We start from the raw sequence: 10,672 nt of genomic DNA, 5'->3' as shown, positions 1-10,672 counted from the left end.
CAGATTTCGCTTACGGCCATACCACCTTGAGAACGCCCGAACTCGTCTGATCTCGGAAGCTAAGCGGGGTCGGGCCTGGTTAGTACTTGGATGGGAGACCGCCTGGGAATACCAGGTGCTGTAAGCTTTATATAGTTTACTACCCTAATGTTCTAACCATTCAAATAGCCCAATTTTGGCAGCAGATTTCGCTTACGGCCATACCACCTTGAGAACGCCCGAACTCGTCTGATCTCGGAAGCTAAGCAGGGTCGGGCCTGGTTAGTACTTGGATGGGAGACCGCCTGGGAATACCAGGTGCTGTAAGCTTTATATAGTTTACTACCCTAATGTTCTAACCATTCAAATAGCCCAATTTTGGCAGCAGATTTCGCTTACGGCCATACCACCTTGAGAACGCCCGAACTCGTCTGATCTCGGAAGCTAAGCAGGGTCGGGCCTGGTTAGTACTTGGATGGGAGACCGCCTGGGAATACCAGGTGCTGTAAGCTTTATATAGTTTACTACCCTAATGTTCTAACCATTCAAATAGCCCAATTTTGGCAGCAGATTTCGCTTATGGCCATACCACCTTGAGAACGCCCGAACTCGTCTGATCTCGGAAGCTAAGCAGGGTCGGGCCTGGTTAGTACTTGGATGGGAGACCGCCTGGGAATACCAGGTGCTGTAAGCTTTATATAGTTTACTACCCTAATGTTCTAACCATTCAAATAGCCCAATTTTGGCAGCAGATTTCGCTTACGGCCATACCACCTTGAGAACGCCCGAACTCGTCTGATCTCGGAAGCTAAGCAGGGTCGGGCCTGGTTAGTACTTGGATGGGAGACCGCCTGGGAATACCAGGTGCTGTAAGCTTTATTGTTTAAAAAAAAAAAAAAAAAAAAAGAGTCAATGAAATGGTTCAAAAATCCTAAATTGTCTTTTTTCCCCCTCGAAAAGCCTGAAATATTCTCTGAGTTTCTTCAGAAAGCCTGAAAGAGTCTCTTTTTTTTCTTCTTCAAATAGCCCAATTTTGGCAGCAGATTTCGCTTACGGCCATACCACCTTGAGAACGCCCGAACTCGTCTGATCTCGGAAGCTAAGCAGGGTCGGGCCTGGTTAGTACTTGGATGGGAGACCGCCTGGGAATACCAGGTGCTGTAAGCTTTATATAGTTTACTACCCTAATGTTCTAACCATTCAAATAGCCCAATTTTGGCAGCAGATTTCGCTTACGGCCATACCACCTTGAGAACGCCCGAACTCGTCTGATCTCGGAAGCTAAGCAGGGTCGGGCCTGGTTAGTACTTGGATGGGAGACCGCCTGGGAATACCAGGTGCTGTAAGCTTTATATAGTTTACTACCCTAATGTTCTAACCATTCAAATAGCCCAATTTTGGCAGCAGATTTCGCTTACGGCCATACCACCTTGAGAACGCCCGAACTCGTCTGATCTCGGAAGCTAAGCAGGGTCGGGCCTGGTTAGTACTTGGATGGGAGACCGCCTGGGAATACCAGGTGCTGTAAGCTTTATATAGTTTACTACCCTAATGTTCTAACCATTCAAATAGCCCAATTTTGGCAGCAGATTTCGCTTATGGCCATACCACCTTGAGAACGCCCGAACTCGTCTGATCTCGGAAGCTAAGCAGGGTCGGGCCTGGTTAGTACTTGGATGGGAGACCGCCTGGGAATACCAGGTGCTGTAAGCTTTATATAGTTTACTACCCTAATGTTCTAACCATTCAAATAGCCCAATTTTGGCAGCAGATTTCGCTTACGGCCATACCACCTTGAGAACGCCCGAACTCGTCTGATCTCGGAAGCTAAGCAGGGTCGGGCCTGGTTAGTACTTGGATGGGAGACCGCCTGGGAATACCAGGTGCTGTAAGCTTTATTGTTTAAAAAAAAAAAAAAAGAGTCAATGAAATGGTTCAAAAATCCTAAATTGTCTTTTTTCCCCCTCGAAAAGCCTGAAATATTCTCTGAGTTTCTTCAGAAAGCCTGAAAGAGTCTCTTTTTTTTCTTCTTCAAATAGCCCAATTTTGGCAGCAGATTTCGCTTACGGCCATACCACCTTGAGAACGCCCGAACTCGTCTGATCTCGGAAGCTAAGCAGGGTCGGGCCTGGTTAGTACTTGGATGGGAGACCGCCTGGGAATACCAGGTGCTGTAAGCTTTATATAGTTTACTACCCTAATGTTCTAACCATTCAAATAGCCCAATTTTGGCAGCAGATTTCGCTTACGGCCATACCACCTTGAGAACGCCCGAACTCGTCTGATCTCGGAAGCTAAGCAGGGTCGGGCCTGGTTAGTACTTGGATGGGAGACCGCCTGGGAATACCAGGTGCTGTAAGCTTTATATAGTTTACTACCCTAATGTTCTAACCATTCAAATAGCCCAATTTTGGCAGCAGATTTCGCTTACGGCCATACCACCTTGAGAACGCCCGAACTCGTCTGATCTCGGAAGCTAAGCAGGGTCGGGCCTGGTTAGTACTTGGATGGGAGACCGCCTGGGAATACCAGGTGCTGTAAGCTTTATATAGTTTACTACCCTAATGTTCTAACCATTCAAATAGCCCAATTTTGGCAGCAGATTTCGCTTAGGGCCATACCACCTTGAGAACGCCCGAACTCGTCTGATCTCGGAAGCTAAGCAGGGTCGGGCCTGGTTAGTACTTGGATGGGAGACCGCCTGGGAATACCAGGTGCTGTAAGCTTTATATAGTTTACTACCCTAATGTTCTAACCATTCAAATAGCCCAATTTTGGCAGCAGATTTCGCTTACGGCCATACCACCTTGAGAACGCCCGAACTCGTCTGATCTCGGAAGCTAAGCAGGGTCGGGCCTGGTTAGTACTTGGATGGGAGACCGCCTGGGAATACCAGGTGCTGTAAGCTTTATATAGTTTACTACCCTAATGTTCTAACCATTCAAATAGCCCAATTTTGGCAGCAGATTTCGCTTACGGCCATACCACCCTGAGAACGCCCGAACTCGTCTGATCTCGGAAGCTAAGCAGGGTCGGGCCTGGTTAGTACTTGGATGGGAGACCGCCTGGGAATACCAGGTGCTGTAAGCTTTATATAGTTTACTACCCTAATGTTCTAACCATTCAAATAGCCCAATTTTAGCAGCAGATTTCGCTTACGGCCATACCACCTTGAGAACGCCCGAACTCGTCTGATCTCGGAAGCTAAGCAGGGTCGGGCCTGGTTAGTACTTGGATGGGAGACCGCCTGGGAATACCAGGTGCTGTAAGCTTTATATAGTTTACTACCCTAATGTTCTAACCATTCAAATAGCCCAATTTTGGCAGCAGATTTCGCTTACGGCCATACCACCTTGAGAACGCCCGAACTCGTCTGATCTCGGAAGCTAAGCAGGGTCGGGCCTGGTTAGTACTTGGATGGGAGACCGCCTGGGAATACCAGGTGCTGTAAGCTTTATATAGTTTACTACCCTAATGTTCTAACCATTCAAATAGCCCAATTTTGGCAGCAGATTTCGCTTACGGCCATACCACCTTGAGAACGCCCGAACTCGTCTGATCTCGGAAGCTAAGCAGGGTCGGGCCTGGTTAGTACTTGGATGGGAGACCGCCTGAGAATACCAGGTGCTGTAAGCTTTATATAGTTTACTACCCTAATGTTCTAACCATTCAAATAGCCCAATTTTGGCAGCAGATTTCGCTTACGGCCATACCACCTTGAGAACGCCCGAACTCGTCTGATCTCGGAAGCTAAGCAGGGTCGGGCCTGGTTAGTACTTGGATGGGAGACCGCCTGGGAATACCAGGTGCTGTAAGCTTTATATAGTTTACTACCCTAATGTTCTAACCATTCAAATAGCCCAATTTTGGCAGCAGATTTCGCTTACGGCCATACCACCTTGAGAACGCCCGAACTCGTCTGATCTCGGAAGCTAAGCAGGGTCGGGCCTGCTTAGTACTTGGATGGGAGACCGCCTGGGAATACCAGGTGCTGTAAGCTTTATATAGTTTACTACCCTAATGTTCTAACCATTCAAATAGCCCAATTTTGGCAGCAGATTTCGCTTACGGCCATACCACCTTGAGAACGCCCGAACTCGTCTGATCTCGGAAGCTAAGCAGGGTCGGGCCTGGTTAGTACTTGGATGGGAGACCGCCTGGGAATACCAGGTGCTGTAAGCTTTATATAGTTTACTACCCTAATGTTCTAACCATTCAAATAGCCCAATTTTGGCAGCAGATTTCGCTTACGGCCATACCACCTTGAGAACGCCCGAACTCGTCTGATCTCGGAAGCTAAGCAGGGTCGGGCCTGGTTAGTACTTGGATGGGAGACCGCCTGGGAATACCAGGTGCTGTAAGCTTTATATAGTTTACTACCCTAATGTTCTAACCATTCAAATAGCCCAATTTTGGCAGCAGATTTCGCTTACGGCCATACCACCTTGAGAACGCCCGAACTCGTCTGATCTCGGAAGCTAAGCAGGGTCGGGCCTGGTTAGTACTTGGATGGGAGACCGCCTGGGAATACCAGGTGCTGTAAGCTTTATATAGTTTACTACCCTAATGTTCTAACCATTCAAATAGCCCAATTTTGGCAGCAGATTTCGCTTACGGCCATACCACCTTGAGAACGCCCGAACTCGTCTGATCTCGGAAGCTAAGCAGGGTCGGGCCTGGTTAGTACTTGGATGGGAGACCGCCTGGGAATACCAGGTGCTGTAAGCTTTATGTAGTTTACTACCCTAATGTTCTAACCATTCAAATAGCCCAATTTTGGCAGCAGATTTCGCTTACGGCCATACCACCTAGAGAACGCCCGAACTCGTCTGATCTCGGAAGCTAAGCAGGGTCGGGCCTGGTTAGTACTTGGATGGGAGACCGCCTGGGAATACCAGGTGCTGTAAGCTTTATATAGTTTACTACCCTAATGTTCTAACCATTCAAATAGCCCAATTTTGGCAGCAGATTTCGCTTACGGCCATACCACCTTGAGAACGCCCGAACTCGTCTGATCTCGGAAGCTAAGCAGGGTCGGGCCTGGTTAGTACTTGGATGGGAGACCGCCTGGGAATACCAGGTGCTGTAAGCTTTATATAGTTTACTACCCTAATGTTCTAACCATTCAAATAGCCCAATTTTGGCAGCAGATTTCGCTTACGGCCATACCACCTTGAGAACGCCCGAACTCGTCTGATCTCGGAAGCTAAGCAGGGTCGGGCCTGGTTAGTACTTGGATGGGAGACCGCCTGGGAATACCAGGTGCTGTAAGCTTTATATAGTTTACTACCCTAATGTTCTAACCATTCAAATAGCCCAATTTTGGCAGCAGATTTCGCTTACGGCCATACCACCTTGAGAACGCCCGAACTCGTCTGATCTCGGAAGCTAAGCAGGGTCGGGCCTGGTTAGTACTTGGATGGGAGACCGCCTGGGAATACCAGGTGCTGTAAGCTTTATATAGTTTACTACCCTAATGTTCTAACCATTCAAATAGCCCAATTTTGGCAGCAGATTTCGCTTACGGCCATACCACCTTGAGAACGCCCGAACTCGTCTGATCTCGGAAGCTAAGCAGGGTCGGGCCTGGTTAGTACTTGGATGGGAGACCGCCTGGGAATACCAGGTGCTGTAAGCTTTATATAGTTTACTACCCTAATGTTCTAACCATTCAAATAGCCCAATTTTGGCAGCAGATTTCGCTTACGGCCATACCACCTTGAGAACGCCCGAACTCGTCTGATCTCGGAAGCTAAGCAGGGTCGGGCCTGGTTAGTACTTGGATGGGAGACCGCCTGGGAATACCAGGTGCTGTAAGCTTTATATAGTTTACTACCCTAATGTTCTAACCATTCAAATAGCCCAATTTTGGCAGCAGATTTCGCTTACGGCCATACCACCTTGAGAACGCCCGAACTCGTCTGATCTCGGAAGCTAAGCAGGGTCGGGCCTGGTTAGTACTTGGATGGGAGACCGCCTGGGAATACCAGGTGCTGTAAGCTTTATGTAGTTTACTACCCTAATGTTCTAACCATTCAAATAGCCCAATTTTGGCAGCAGATTTCGCTTACGGCCATACCACCTAGAGAACGCCCGAACTCGTCTGATCTCGGAAGCTAAGCAGGGTCGGGCCTGGTTAGTACTTGGATGGGAGACCGCCTGGGAATACCAGGTGCTGTAAGCTTTATATAGTTTACTACCCTAATGTTCTAACCATTCAAATAGCCCAATTTTGGCAGCAGATTTCGCTTACGGCCATACCACCTTGAGAACGCCCGAACTCGTCTGATCTCGGAAGCTAAGCAGGGTCGGGCCTGGTTAGTACTTGGATGGGAGACCGCCTGGGAATACCAGGTGCTGTAAGCTTTATATAGTTTACTACCCTAATGTTCTAACCATTCAAATAGCCCAATTTTGGCAGCAGATTTCGCTTACGGCCATACCACCTTGAGAACGCCCGAACTCGTCTGATCTCGGAAGCTAAGCAGGGTCGGGCCTGGTTAGTACTTGGATGGGAGACCGCCTGGGAATACCAGGTGCTGTAAGCTTTATATAGTTTACTACCCTAATGTTCTAACCATTCAAATAGCCCAATTTTGGCAGCAGATTTCGCTTAGGGCCATACCACCTTGAGAACGCCCGAACTCGTCTGATCTCGGAAGCTAAGCAGGGTCGGGCCTGGTTAGTACTTGGATGGGAGACCGCCTGGGAATACCAGGTGCTGTAAGCTTTATATAGTTTACTACCCTAATGTTCTAACCATTCAAATAGCCCAATTTTGGCAGCAGATTTCGCTTACGGCCATACCACCTTGAGAACGCCCGAACTCGTCTGATCTCGGAAGCTAAGCAGGGTCGGGCCTGGTTAGTACTTGGATGGGAGACCGCCTGGGAATACCAGGTGCTGTAAGCTTTATATAGTTTACTACCCTAATGTTCTAACCATTCAAATAGCCCAATTTTGGCAACAGATTTCGCTTACGGCCATACCACCTTGAGAACGCCCGAACTCGTCTGATCTCGGAAGCTAAGCGGGGTCGGGCCTGGTTAGTACTTGGATGGGAGACCGCCTGGGAATACCAGGTGCTGTAAGCTTTATATAGTTTACTACCCTAATGTTCTAACCATTCAAATAGCCCAATTTTGGCAGCAGATTTCGCTTACGGCCATACCACCTTGAGAACGCCCGAACTCGTCTGATCTCGGAAGCTAAGCAGGGTCGGGCCTGGTTAGTACTTGGATGGGAGACCGCCTGGGAATACCAGGTGCTGTAAGCTTTATATAGTTTACTACCCTAATGTTCTAACCATTCAAATAGCCCAATTTTGGCAGCAGATTTCGCTTACGGCCATACCACCTTGAGAACGCCCGAACTCGTCTGATCTCGGAAGCTAAGCAGGGTCGGGCCTGGTTAGTACTTGGATGGGAGACCGCCTGGGAATACCAGGTGCTGTAAGCTTTATATAGTTTACTACCCTAATGTTCTAACCATTCAAATAGCCCAATTTTGGCAGCAGATTTCGCTTATGGCCATACCACCTTGAGAACGCCCGAACTCGTCTGATCTCGGAAGCTAAGCAGGGTCGGGCCTGGTTAGTACTTGGATGGGAGACCGCCTGGGAATACCAGGTGCTGTAAGCTTTATATAGTTTACTACCCTAATGTTCTAACCATTCAAATAGCCCAATTTTGGCAGCAGATTTCGCTTACGGCCATACCACCTTGAGAACGCCCGAACTCGTCTGATCTCGGAAGCTAAGCAGGGTCGGGCCTGGTTAGTACTTGGATGGGAGACCGCCTGGGAATACCAGGTGCTGTAAGCTTTATTGTTTAAAAAAAAAAAAAAAAAAAAAAGAGTCAATGAAATGGTTCAAAAATCCTAAATTGTCTTTTTTCCCCCTCGAAAAGCCTGAAATATTCTCTGAGTTTCTTCAGAAAGCCTGAAAGAGTCTCTTTTTTTCTTCTTCAAATAGCCCAATTTTGGCAGCAGATTTCGCTTACGGCCATACCACCTTGAGAACGCCCGAACTCGTCTGATCTCGGAAGCTAAGCAGGGTCGGGCCTGGTTAGTACTTGGATGGGAGACCGCCTGGGAATACCAGGTGCTGTAAGCTTTATATAGTTTACTACCCTAATGTTCTAACCATTCAAATAGCCCAATTTTGGCAGCAGATTTCGCTTACGGCCATACCACCTTGAGAACGCCCGAACTCGTCTGATCTCGGAAGCTAAGCAGGGTCGGGCCTGGTTAGTACTTGGATGGGAGACCGCCTGGGAATACCAGGTGCTGTAAGCTTTATATAGTTTACTACCCTAATGTTCTAACCATTCAAATAGCCCAATTTTGGCAGCAGATTTCGCTTACGGCCATACCACCTTGAGAACGCCCGAACTCGTCTGATCTCGGAAGCTAAGCAGGGTCGGGCCTGGTTAGTACTTGGATGGGAGACCGCCTGGGAATACCAGGTGCTGTAAGCTTTATATAGTTTACTACCCTAATGTTCTAACCATTCAAATAGCCCAATTTTGGCAGCAGATTTCGCTTATGGCCATACCACCTTGAGAACGCCCGAACTCGTCTGATCTCGGAAGCTAAGCAGGGTCGGGCCTGGTTAGTACTTGGATGGGAGACCGCCTGGGAATACCAGGTGCTGTAAGCTTTATATAGTTTACTACCCTAATGTTCTAACCATTCAAATAGCCCAATTTTGGCAGCAGATTTCGCTTACGGCCATACCACCTTGAGAACGCCCGAACTCGTCTGATCTCGGAAGCTAAGCAGGGTCGGGCCTGGTTAGTACTTGGATGGGAGACCGCCTGGGAATACCAGGTGCTGTAAGCTTTATATAGTTTACTACCCTAATGTTCTAACCATTCAAATAGCCCAATTTTGGCAGCAGATTTCGCTTACGGCCATACCACCTTGAGAACGCCCGAACTCGTCTGATCTCGGAAGCTAAGCAGGGTCGGGCCTGGTTAGTACTTGGATGGGAGACCGCCTGGGAATACCAGGTGCTGTAAGCTTTATATAGTTTACTACCCTAATGTTCTAACCATTCAAATAGCCCAATTTTGGCAGCAGATTTCGCTTATGGCCATACCACCTTGAGAACGCCCGAACTCGTCTGATCTCGGAAGCTAAGCAGGGTCGGGCCTGGTTAGTACTTGGATGGGAGACCGCCTGGGAATTCCAGGTGCTGTAAGCTTTATATAGTTTACTACCCTAATGTTCTAACCATTCAAATAGCCCAATTTTGGCAGCAGATTTCGCTTACGGCCATACCACCTTGAGAACGCCCGAACTCGTCTGATCTCGGAAGCTAAGCAGGGTCGGGCCTGGTTAGTACTTGGATGGGAGACCGCCTGGGAATACCAGGTGCTGTAAGCTTTATTGTTTAAAAAAAAAAAAAAAAAAAAAGAGTCAATGAAATGGTTCAAAAATCCTAAATTGTCTTTTTTCCCCCTCGAAAAGCCTGAAATATTCTCTGAGTTTCTTCAGAAAGCCTGAAAGAGTCTCTTTTTTTTCTTCTTCAAATAGCCCAATTTTGGCAGCAGATTTCGCTTACGGCCATACCACCTTGAGAACGCCCGAACTCGTCTGATCTCGGAAGCTAAGCAGGGTCGGGCCTGGTTAGTACTTGGATGGGAGACCGCCTGGGAATACCAGGTGCTGTAAGCTTTATATAGTTTACTACCCTAATGTTCTAACCATTCAAATAGCCCAATTTTGGCAGCAGATTTCGCTTACGGCCATACCACCTTGAGAACGCCCGAACTCGTCTGATCTCGGAAGCTAAGCAGGGTCGGGCCTGGTTAGTACTTGGATGGGAGACCGCCTGGGAATACCAGGTGCTGTAAGCTTTATATAGTTTACTACCCTAATGTTCTAACCATTCAAATAGCCCAATTTTGGCAGCAGATTTCGCTTACGGCCATACCACCTTGAGAACGCCCGAACTCGTCTGATCTCGGAAGCTAAGCAGGGTCGGGCCTGGTTAGTACTTGGATGGGAGACCGCCTGGGAATACCAGGTGCTGTAAGCTTTATATAGTTTACTACCCTAATGTTCTAACCATTCAAATAGCCCAATTTTGGCAGCAGATTTCGCTTATGGCCATACCACCTTGAGAACGCCCGAACTCGTCTGATCTCGGAAGCTAAGCAGGGTCGGGCCTGGTTAGTACTTGGATGGGAGACCGCCTGGGAATACCAGGTGCTGTAAGCTTTATATAGTTTACTACCCTAATGTTCTAACCATTCAAATAGCCCAATTTTGGCAGCAGATTTCGCTTACGGCCATACCACCTTGAGAACGCCCGAACTCGTCTGATCTCGGAAGCTAAGCAGGGTCGGGCCTGGTTAGTACTTGGATGGGAGACCGCCTGGGAATACCAGGTGCTGTAAGCTTTATTGTTTAAAAAAAAAAAAAAAAGAGTCAATGAAATGGTTCAAAAATCCTAAATTGTCTTTTTTCCCCCTCGAAAAGCCTGAAATATTCTCTGAGTTTCTTCAGAAAGCCTGAAAGAGTCTCTTTTTTTTCTTCTTCAAATAGCCCAATTTTGGCAGCAGATTTCGCTTACGGCCATACCACCTTGAGAACGCCCGAACTCGTCTGATCTCGGAAGCTAAGCAGGGTCGGGCCTGGTTAGTACTTGGATGGGAGACCGCCTGGGAATACCAGGTGCTGTAAGCTT

At 47.9% G+C, this 10,672-nt stretch overlaps 56 non-coding genes across 56 annotated transcripts; all 56 read left to right on the top strand.

The window, feature by feature from the left end:
- The first annotated feature begins 8 nt into the window (after positions 1–8).
- Positions 9–127, top strand: LOC148991468 (5S ribosomal RNA). Its single transcript, XR_016160422.1, has one exon. It is a non-coding gene; the product is annotated as a 5S ribosomal RNA (ribosomal RNA).
- Positions 128–190: 63 nt separating this feature from the next.
- LOC148991467 (5S ribosomal RNA) lies at positions 191–309 on the top strand. The gene has a single exon (XR_016157572.1). It is a non-coding gene; the product is annotated as a 5S ribosomal RNA (ribosomal RNA).
- Positions 310–372: 63 nt separating this feature from the next.
- Positions 373–491, top strand: LOC148991466 (5S ribosomal RNA). Its single transcript, XR_016157571.1, has one exon. It is a non-coding gene; the product is annotated as a 5S ribosomal RNA (ribosomal RNA).
- A 63-nt stretch (positions 492–554) lies between these two features.
- On the top strand, positions 555–673 carry LOC148991465 (5S ribosomal RNA). Its single transcript, XR_016160573.1, has one exon. It is a non-coding gene; the product is annotated as a 5S ribosomal RNA (ribosomal RNA).
- A 63-nt stretch (positions 674–736) lies between these two features.
- On the top strand, positions 737–855 carry LOC148991464 (5S ribosomal RNA). Its single transcript, XR_016157570.1, has one exon. It is a non-coding gene; the product is annotated as a 5S ribosomal RNA (ribosomal RNA).
- Positions 856–1,027: 172 nt separating this feature from the next.
- On the top strand, positions 1,028–1,146 carry LOC148991463 (5S ribosomal RNA). The gene has a single exon (XR_016157568.1). It is a non-coding gene; the product is annotated as a 5S ribosomal RNA (ribosomal RNA).
- A 63-nt stretch (positions 1,147–1,209) lies between these two features.
- On the top strand, positions 1,210–1,328 carry LOC148991462 (5S ribosomal RNA). The gene has a single exon (XR_016157567.1). It is a non-coding gene; the product is annotated as a 5S ribosomal RNA (ribosomal RNA).
- A 63-nt stretch (positions 1,329–1,391) lies between these two features.
- LOC148991461 (5S ribosomal RNA) lies at positions 1,392–1,510 on the top strand. Its single transcript, XR_016157566.1, has one exon. It is a non-coding gene; the product is annotated as a 5S ribosomal RNA (ribosomal RNA).
- A 63-nt stretch (positions 1,511–1,573) lies between these two features.
- On the top strand, positions 1,574–1,692 carry LOC148991460 (5S ribosomal RNA). The gene has a single exon (XR_016160572.1). It is a non-coding gene; the product is annotated as a 5S ribosomal RNA (ribosomal RNA).
- Positions 1,693–1,755: 63 nt separating this feature from the next.
- On the top strand, positions 1,756–1,874 carry LOC148991459 (5S ribosomal RNA). Its single transcript, XR_016157565.1, has one exon. It is a non-coding gene; the product is annotated as a 5S ribosomal RNA (ribosomal RNA).
- Positions 1,875–2,040: 166 nt separating this feature from the next.
- Positions 2,041–2,159, top strand: LOC148991458 (5S ribosomal RNA). The gene has a single exon (XR_016157564.1). It is a non-coding gene; the product is annotated as a 5S ribosomal RNA (ribosomal RNA).
- A 63-nt stretch (positions 2,160–2,222) lies between these two features.
- LOC148991457 (5S ribosomal RNA) lies at positions 2,223–2,341 on the top strand. Its single transcript, XR_016157563.1, has one exon. It is a non-coding gene; the product is annotated as a 5S ribosomal RNA (ribosomal RNA).
- Positions 2,342–2,404: 63 nt separating this feature from the next.
- Positions 2,405–2,523, top strand: LOC148991456 (5S ribosomal RNA). Its single transcript, XR_016157561.1, has one exon. It is a non-coding gene; the product is annotated as a 5S ribosomal RNA (ribosomal RNA).
- Positions 2,524–2,586: 63 nt separating this feature from the next.
- LOC148991455 (5S ribosomal RNA) lies at positions 2,587–2,705 on the top strand. The gene has a single exon (XR_016163600.1). It is a non-coding gene; the product is annotated as a 5S ribosomal RNA (ribosomal RNA).
- Positions 2,706–2,768: 63 nt separating this feature from the next.
- Positions 2,769–2,887, top strand: LOC148991454 (5S ribosomal RNA). Its single transcript, XR_016157560.1, has one exon. It is a non-coding gene; the product is annotated as a 5S ribosomal RNA (ribosomal RNA).
- A 63-nt stretch (positions 2,888–2,950) lies between these two features.
- Positions 2,951–3,069, top strand: LOC148991453 (5S ribosomal RNA). Its single transcript, XR_016166537.1, has one exon. It is a non-coding gene; the product is annotated as a 5S ribosomal RNA (ribosomal RNA).
- Positions 3,070–3,132: 63 nt separating this feature from the next.
- On the top strand, positions 3,133–3,251 carry LOC148991452 (5S ribosomal RNA). Its single transcript, XR_016157559.1, has one exon. It is a non-coding gene; the product is annotated as a 5S ribosomal RNA (ribosomal RNA).
- Positions 3,252–3,314: 63 nt separating this feature from the next.
- Positions 3,315–3,433, top strand: LOC148991451 (5S ribosomal RNA). Its single transcript, XR_016157558.1, has one exon. It is a non-coding gene; the product is annotated as a 5S ribosomal RNA (ribosomal RNA).
- A 63-nt stretch (positions 3,434–3,496) lies between these two features.
- Positions 3,497–3,615, top strand: LOC148991450 (5S ribosomal RNA). Its single transcript, XR_016160306.1, has one exon. It is a non-coding gene; the product is annotated as a 5S ribosomal RNA (ribosomal RNA).
- Positions 3,616–3,678: 63 nt separating this feature from the next.
- On the top strand, positions 3,679–3,797 carry LOC148991449 (5S ribosomal RNA). The gene has a single exon (XR_016157556.1). It is a non-coding gene; the product is annotated as a 5S ribosomal RNA (ribosomal RNA).
- A 63-nt stretch (positions 3,798–3,860) lies between these two features.
- LOC148991448 (5S ribosomal RNA) lies at positions 3,861–3,979 on the top strand. Its single transcript, XR_016162461.1, has one exon. It is a non-coding gene; the product is annotated as a 5S ribosomal RNA (ribosomal RNA).
- A 63-nt stretch (positions 3,980–4,042) lies between these two features.
- On the top strand, positions 4,043–4,161 carry LOC148991447 (5S ribosomal RNA). The gene has a single exon (XR_016157555.1). It is a non-coding gene; the product is annotated as a 5S ribosomal RNA (ribosomal RNA).
- Positions 4,162–4,224: 63 nt separating this feature from the next.
- On the top strand, positions 4,225–4,343 carry LOC148991446 (5S ribosomal RNA). The gene has a single exon (XR_016157554.1). It is a non-coding gene; the product is annotated as a 5S ribosomal RNA (ribosomal RNA).
- Positions 4,344–4,406: 63 nt separating this feature from the next.
- On the top strand, positions 4,407–4,525 carry LOC148991445 (5S ribosomal RNA). The gene has a single exon (XR_016157553.1). It is a non-coding gene; the product is annotated as a 5S ribosomal RNA (ribosomal RNA).
- Positions 4,526–4,588: 63 nt separating this feature from the next.
- Positions 4,589–4,707, top strand: LOC148991444 (5S ribosomal RNA). Its single transcript, XR_016157552.1, has one exon. It is a non-coding gene; the product is annotated as a 5S ribosomal RNA (ribosomal RNA).
- Positions 4,708–4,770: 63 nt separating this feature from the next.
- On the top strand, positions 4,771–4,889 carry LOC148991443 (5S ribosomal RNA). The gene has a single exon (XR_016162221.1). It is a non-coding gene; the product is annotated as a 5S ribosomal RNA (ribosomal RNA).
- Positions 4,890–4,952: 63 nt separating this feature from the next.
- LOC148991442 (5S ribosomal RNA) lies at positions 4,953–5,071 on the top strand. Its single transcript, XR_016157551.1, has one exon. It is a non-coding gene; the product is annotated as a 5S ribosomal RNA (ribosomal RNA).
- Positions 5,072–5,134: 63 nt separating this feature from the next.
- On the top strand, positions 5,135–5,253 carry LOC148991441 (5S ribosomal RNA). The gene has a single exon (XR_016157550.1). It is a non-coding gene; the product is annotated as a 5S ribosomal RNA (ribosomal RNA).
- A 63-nt stretch (positions 5,254–5,316) lies between these two features.
- LOC148991440 (5S ribosomal RNA) lies at positions 5,317–5,435 on the top strand. Its single transcript, XR_016157549.1, has one exon. It is a non-coding gene; the product is annotated as a 5S ribosomal RNA (ribosomal RNA).
- A 63-nt stretch (positions 5,436–5,498) lies between these two features.
- LOC148991439 (5S ribosomal RNA) lies at positions 5,499–5,617 on the top strand. The gene has a single exon (XR_016157548.1). It is a non-coding gene; the product is annotated as a 5S ribosomal RNA (ribosomal RNA).
- Positions 5,618–5,680: 63 nt separating this feature from the next.
- On the top strand, positions 5,681–5,799 carry LOC148991438 (5S ribosomal RNA). The gene has a single exon (XR_016157547.1). It is a non-coding gene; the product is annotated as a 5S ribosomal RNA (ribosomal RNA).
- A 63-nt stretch (positions 5,800–5,862) lies between these two features.
- Positions 5,863–5,981, top strand: LOC148991437 (5S ribosomal RNA). Its single transcript, XR_016157545.1, has one exon. It is a non-coding gene; the product is annotated as a 5S ribosomal RNA (ribosomal RNA).
- A 63-nt stretch (positions 5,982–6,044) lies between these two features.
- LOC148991436 (5S ribosomal RNA) lies at positions 6,045–6,163 on the top strand. The gene has a single exon (XR_016162220.1). It is a non-coding gene; the product is annotated as a 5S ribosomal RNA (ribosomal RNA).
- Positions 6,164–6,226: 63 nt separating this feature from the next.
- LOC148991435 (5S ribosomal RNA) lies at positions 6,227–6,345 on the top strand. Its single transcript, XR_016157544.1, has one exon. It is a non-coding gene; the product is annotated as a 5S ribosomal RNA (ribosomal RNA).
- Positions 6,346–6,408: 63 nt separating this feature from the next.
- Positions 6,409–6,527, top strand: LOC148991434 (5S ribosomal RNA). The gene has a single exon (XR_016157543.1). It is a non-coding gene; the product is annotated as a 5S ribosomal RNA (ribosomal RNA).
- A 63-nt stretch (positions 6,528–6,590) lies between these two features.
- Positions 6,591–6,709, top strand: LOC148991433 (5S ribosomal RNA). Its single transcript, XR_016163599.1, has one exon. It is a non-coding gene; the product is annotated as a 5S ribosomal RNA (ribosomal RNA).
- A 63-nt stretch (positions 6,710–6,772) lies between these two features.
- Positions 6,773–6,891, top strand: LOC148991432 (5S ribosomal RNA). Its single transcript, XR_016157542.1, has one exon. It is a non-coding gene; the product is annotated as a 5S ribosomal RNA (ribosomal RNA).
- Positions 6,892–6,954: 63 nt separating this feature from the next.
- LOC148991431 (5S ribosomal RNA) lies at positions 6,955–7,073 on the top strand. The gene has a single exon (XR_016160420.1). It is a non-coding gene; the product is annotated as a 5S ribosomal RNA (ribosomal RNA).
- Positions 7,074–7,136: 63 nt separating this feature from the next.
- On the top strand, positions 7,137–7,255 carry LOC148991430 (5S ribosomal RNA). The gene has a single exon (XR_016157541.1). It is a non-coding gene; the product is annotated as a 5S ribosomal RNA (ribosomal RNA).
- A 63-nt stretch (positions 7,256–7,318) lies between these two features.
- LOC148991429 (5S ribosomal RNA) lies at positions 7,319–7,437 on the top strand. Its single transcript, XR_016157539.1, has one exon. It is a non-coding gene; the product is annotated as a 5S ribosomal RNA (ribosomal RNA).
- A 63-nt stretch (positions 7,438–7,500) lies between these two features.
- Positions 7,501–7,619, top strand: LOC148991428 (5S ribosomal RNA). The gene has a single exon (XR_016160571.1). It is a non-coding gene; the product is annotated as a 5S ribosomal RNA (ribosomal RNA).
- A 63-nt stretch (positions 7,620–7,682) lies between these two features.
- On the top strand, positions 7,683–7,801 carry LOC148991427 (5S ribosomal RNA). Its single transcript, XR_016157538.1, has one exon. It is a non-coding gene; the product is annotated as a 5S ribosomal RNA (ribosomal RNA).
- Positions 7,802–7,973: 172 nt separating this feature from the next.
- On the top strand, positions 7,974–8,092 carry LOC148991426 (5S ribosomal RNA). The gene has a single exon (XR_016157537.1). It is a non-coding gene; the product is annotated as a 5S ribosomal RNA (ribosomal RNA).
- Positions 8,093–8,155: 63 nt separating this feature from the next.
- LOC148991425 (5S ribosomal RNA) lies at positions 8,156–8,274 on the top strand. Its single transcript, XR_016157536.1, has one exon. It is a non-coding gene; the product is annotated as a 5S ribosomal RNA (ribosomal RNA).
- A 63-nt stretch (positions 8,275–8,337) lies between these two features.
- On the top strand, positions 8,338–8,456 carry LOC148991424 (5S ribosomal RNA). The gene has a single exon (XR_016157535.1). It is a non-coding gene; the product is annotated as a 5S ribosomal RNA (ribosomal RNA).
- Positions 8,457–8,519: 63 nt separating this feature from the next.
- Positions 8,520–8,638, top strand: LOC148991423 (5S ribosomal RNA). The gene has a single exon (XR_016160570.1). It is a non-coding gene; the product is annotated as a 5S ribosomal RNA (ribosomal RNA).
- A 63-nt stretch (positions 8,639–8,701) lies between these two features.
- Positions 8,702–8,820, top strand: LOC148991422 (5S ribosomal RNA). Its single transcript, XR_016157533.1, has one exon. It is a non-coding gene; the product is annotated as a 5S ribosomal RNA (ribosomal RNA).
- A 63-nt stretch (positions 8,821–8,883) lies between these two features.
- LOC148991421 (5S ribosomal RNA) lies at positions 8,884–9,002 on the top strand. Its single transcript, XR_016157532.1, has one exon. It is a non-coding gene; the product is annotated as a 5S ribosomal RNA (ribosomal RNA).
- Positions 9,003–9,065: 63 nt separating this feature from the next.
- Positions 9,066–9,184, top strand: LOC148991420 (5S ribosomal RNA). The gene has a single exon (XR_016161550.1). It is a non-coding gene; the product is annotated as a 5S ribosomal RNA (ribosomal RNA).
- A 63-nt stretch (positions 9,185–9,247) lies between these two features.
- On the top strand, positions 9,248–9,366 carry LOC148991419 (5S ribosomal RNA). Its single transcript, XR_016157531.1, has one exon. It is a non-coding gene; the product is annotated as a 5S ribosomal RNA (ribosomal RNA).
- Positions 9,367–9,538: 172 nt separating this feature from the next.
- LOC148991418 (5S ribosomal RNA) lies at positions 9,539–9,657 on the top strand. The gene has a single exon (XR_016157530.1). It is a non-coding gene; the product is annotated as a 5S ribosomal RNA (ribosomal RNA).
- Positions 9,658–9,720: 63 nt separating this feature from the next.
- Positions 9,721–9,839, top strand: LOC148991417 (5S ribosomal RNA). Its single transcript, XR_016157529.1, has one exon. It is a non-coding gene; the product is annotated as a 5S ribosomal RNA (ribosomal RNA).
- A 63-nt stretch (positions 9,840–9,902) lies between these two features.
- LOC148991416 (5S ribosomal RNA) lies at positions 9,903–10,021 on the top strand. The gene has a single exon (XR_016157528.1). It is a non-coding gene; the product is annotated as a 5S ribosomal RNA (ribosomal RNA).
- A 63-nt stretch (positions 10,022–10,084) lies between these two features.
- On the top strand, positions 10,085–10,203 carry LOC148991415 (5S ribosomal RNA). Its single transcript, XR_016160569.1, has one exon. It is a non-coding gene; the product is annotated as a 5S ribosomal RNA (ribosomal RNA).
- Positions 10,204–10,266: 63 nt separating this feature from the next.
- Positions 10,267–10,385, top strand: LOC148991414 (5S ribosomal RNA). Its single transcript, XR_016157527.1, has one exon. It is a non-coding gene; the product is annotated as a 5S ribosomal RNA (ribosomal RNA).
- A 167-nt stretch (positions 10,386–10,552) lies between these two features.
- LOC148991413 (5S ribosomal RNA) lies at positions 10,553–10,671 on the top strand. The gene has a single exon (XR_016157526.1). It is a non-coding gene; the product is annotated as a 5S ribosomal RNA (ribosomal RNA).
- The last annotated feature ends 1 nt before the right edge of the window (position 10,672 follows it).

This window comes from Pimephales promelas, chromosome 3 (genome assembly GCF_988280905.1).
Source record: "Pimephales promelas chromosome 3, fPimPro1.hap1.1, whole genome shotgun sequence".
NCBI classification, from domain to species: domain Eukaryota; kingdom Metazoa; phylum Chordata; class Actinopteri; order Cypriniformes; family Leuciscidae; genus Pimephales; species Pimephales promelas.
Note: the sequence above shows the minus strand (reverse complement) of the source record. Positions and strands in the feature narration are given on the sequence as shown.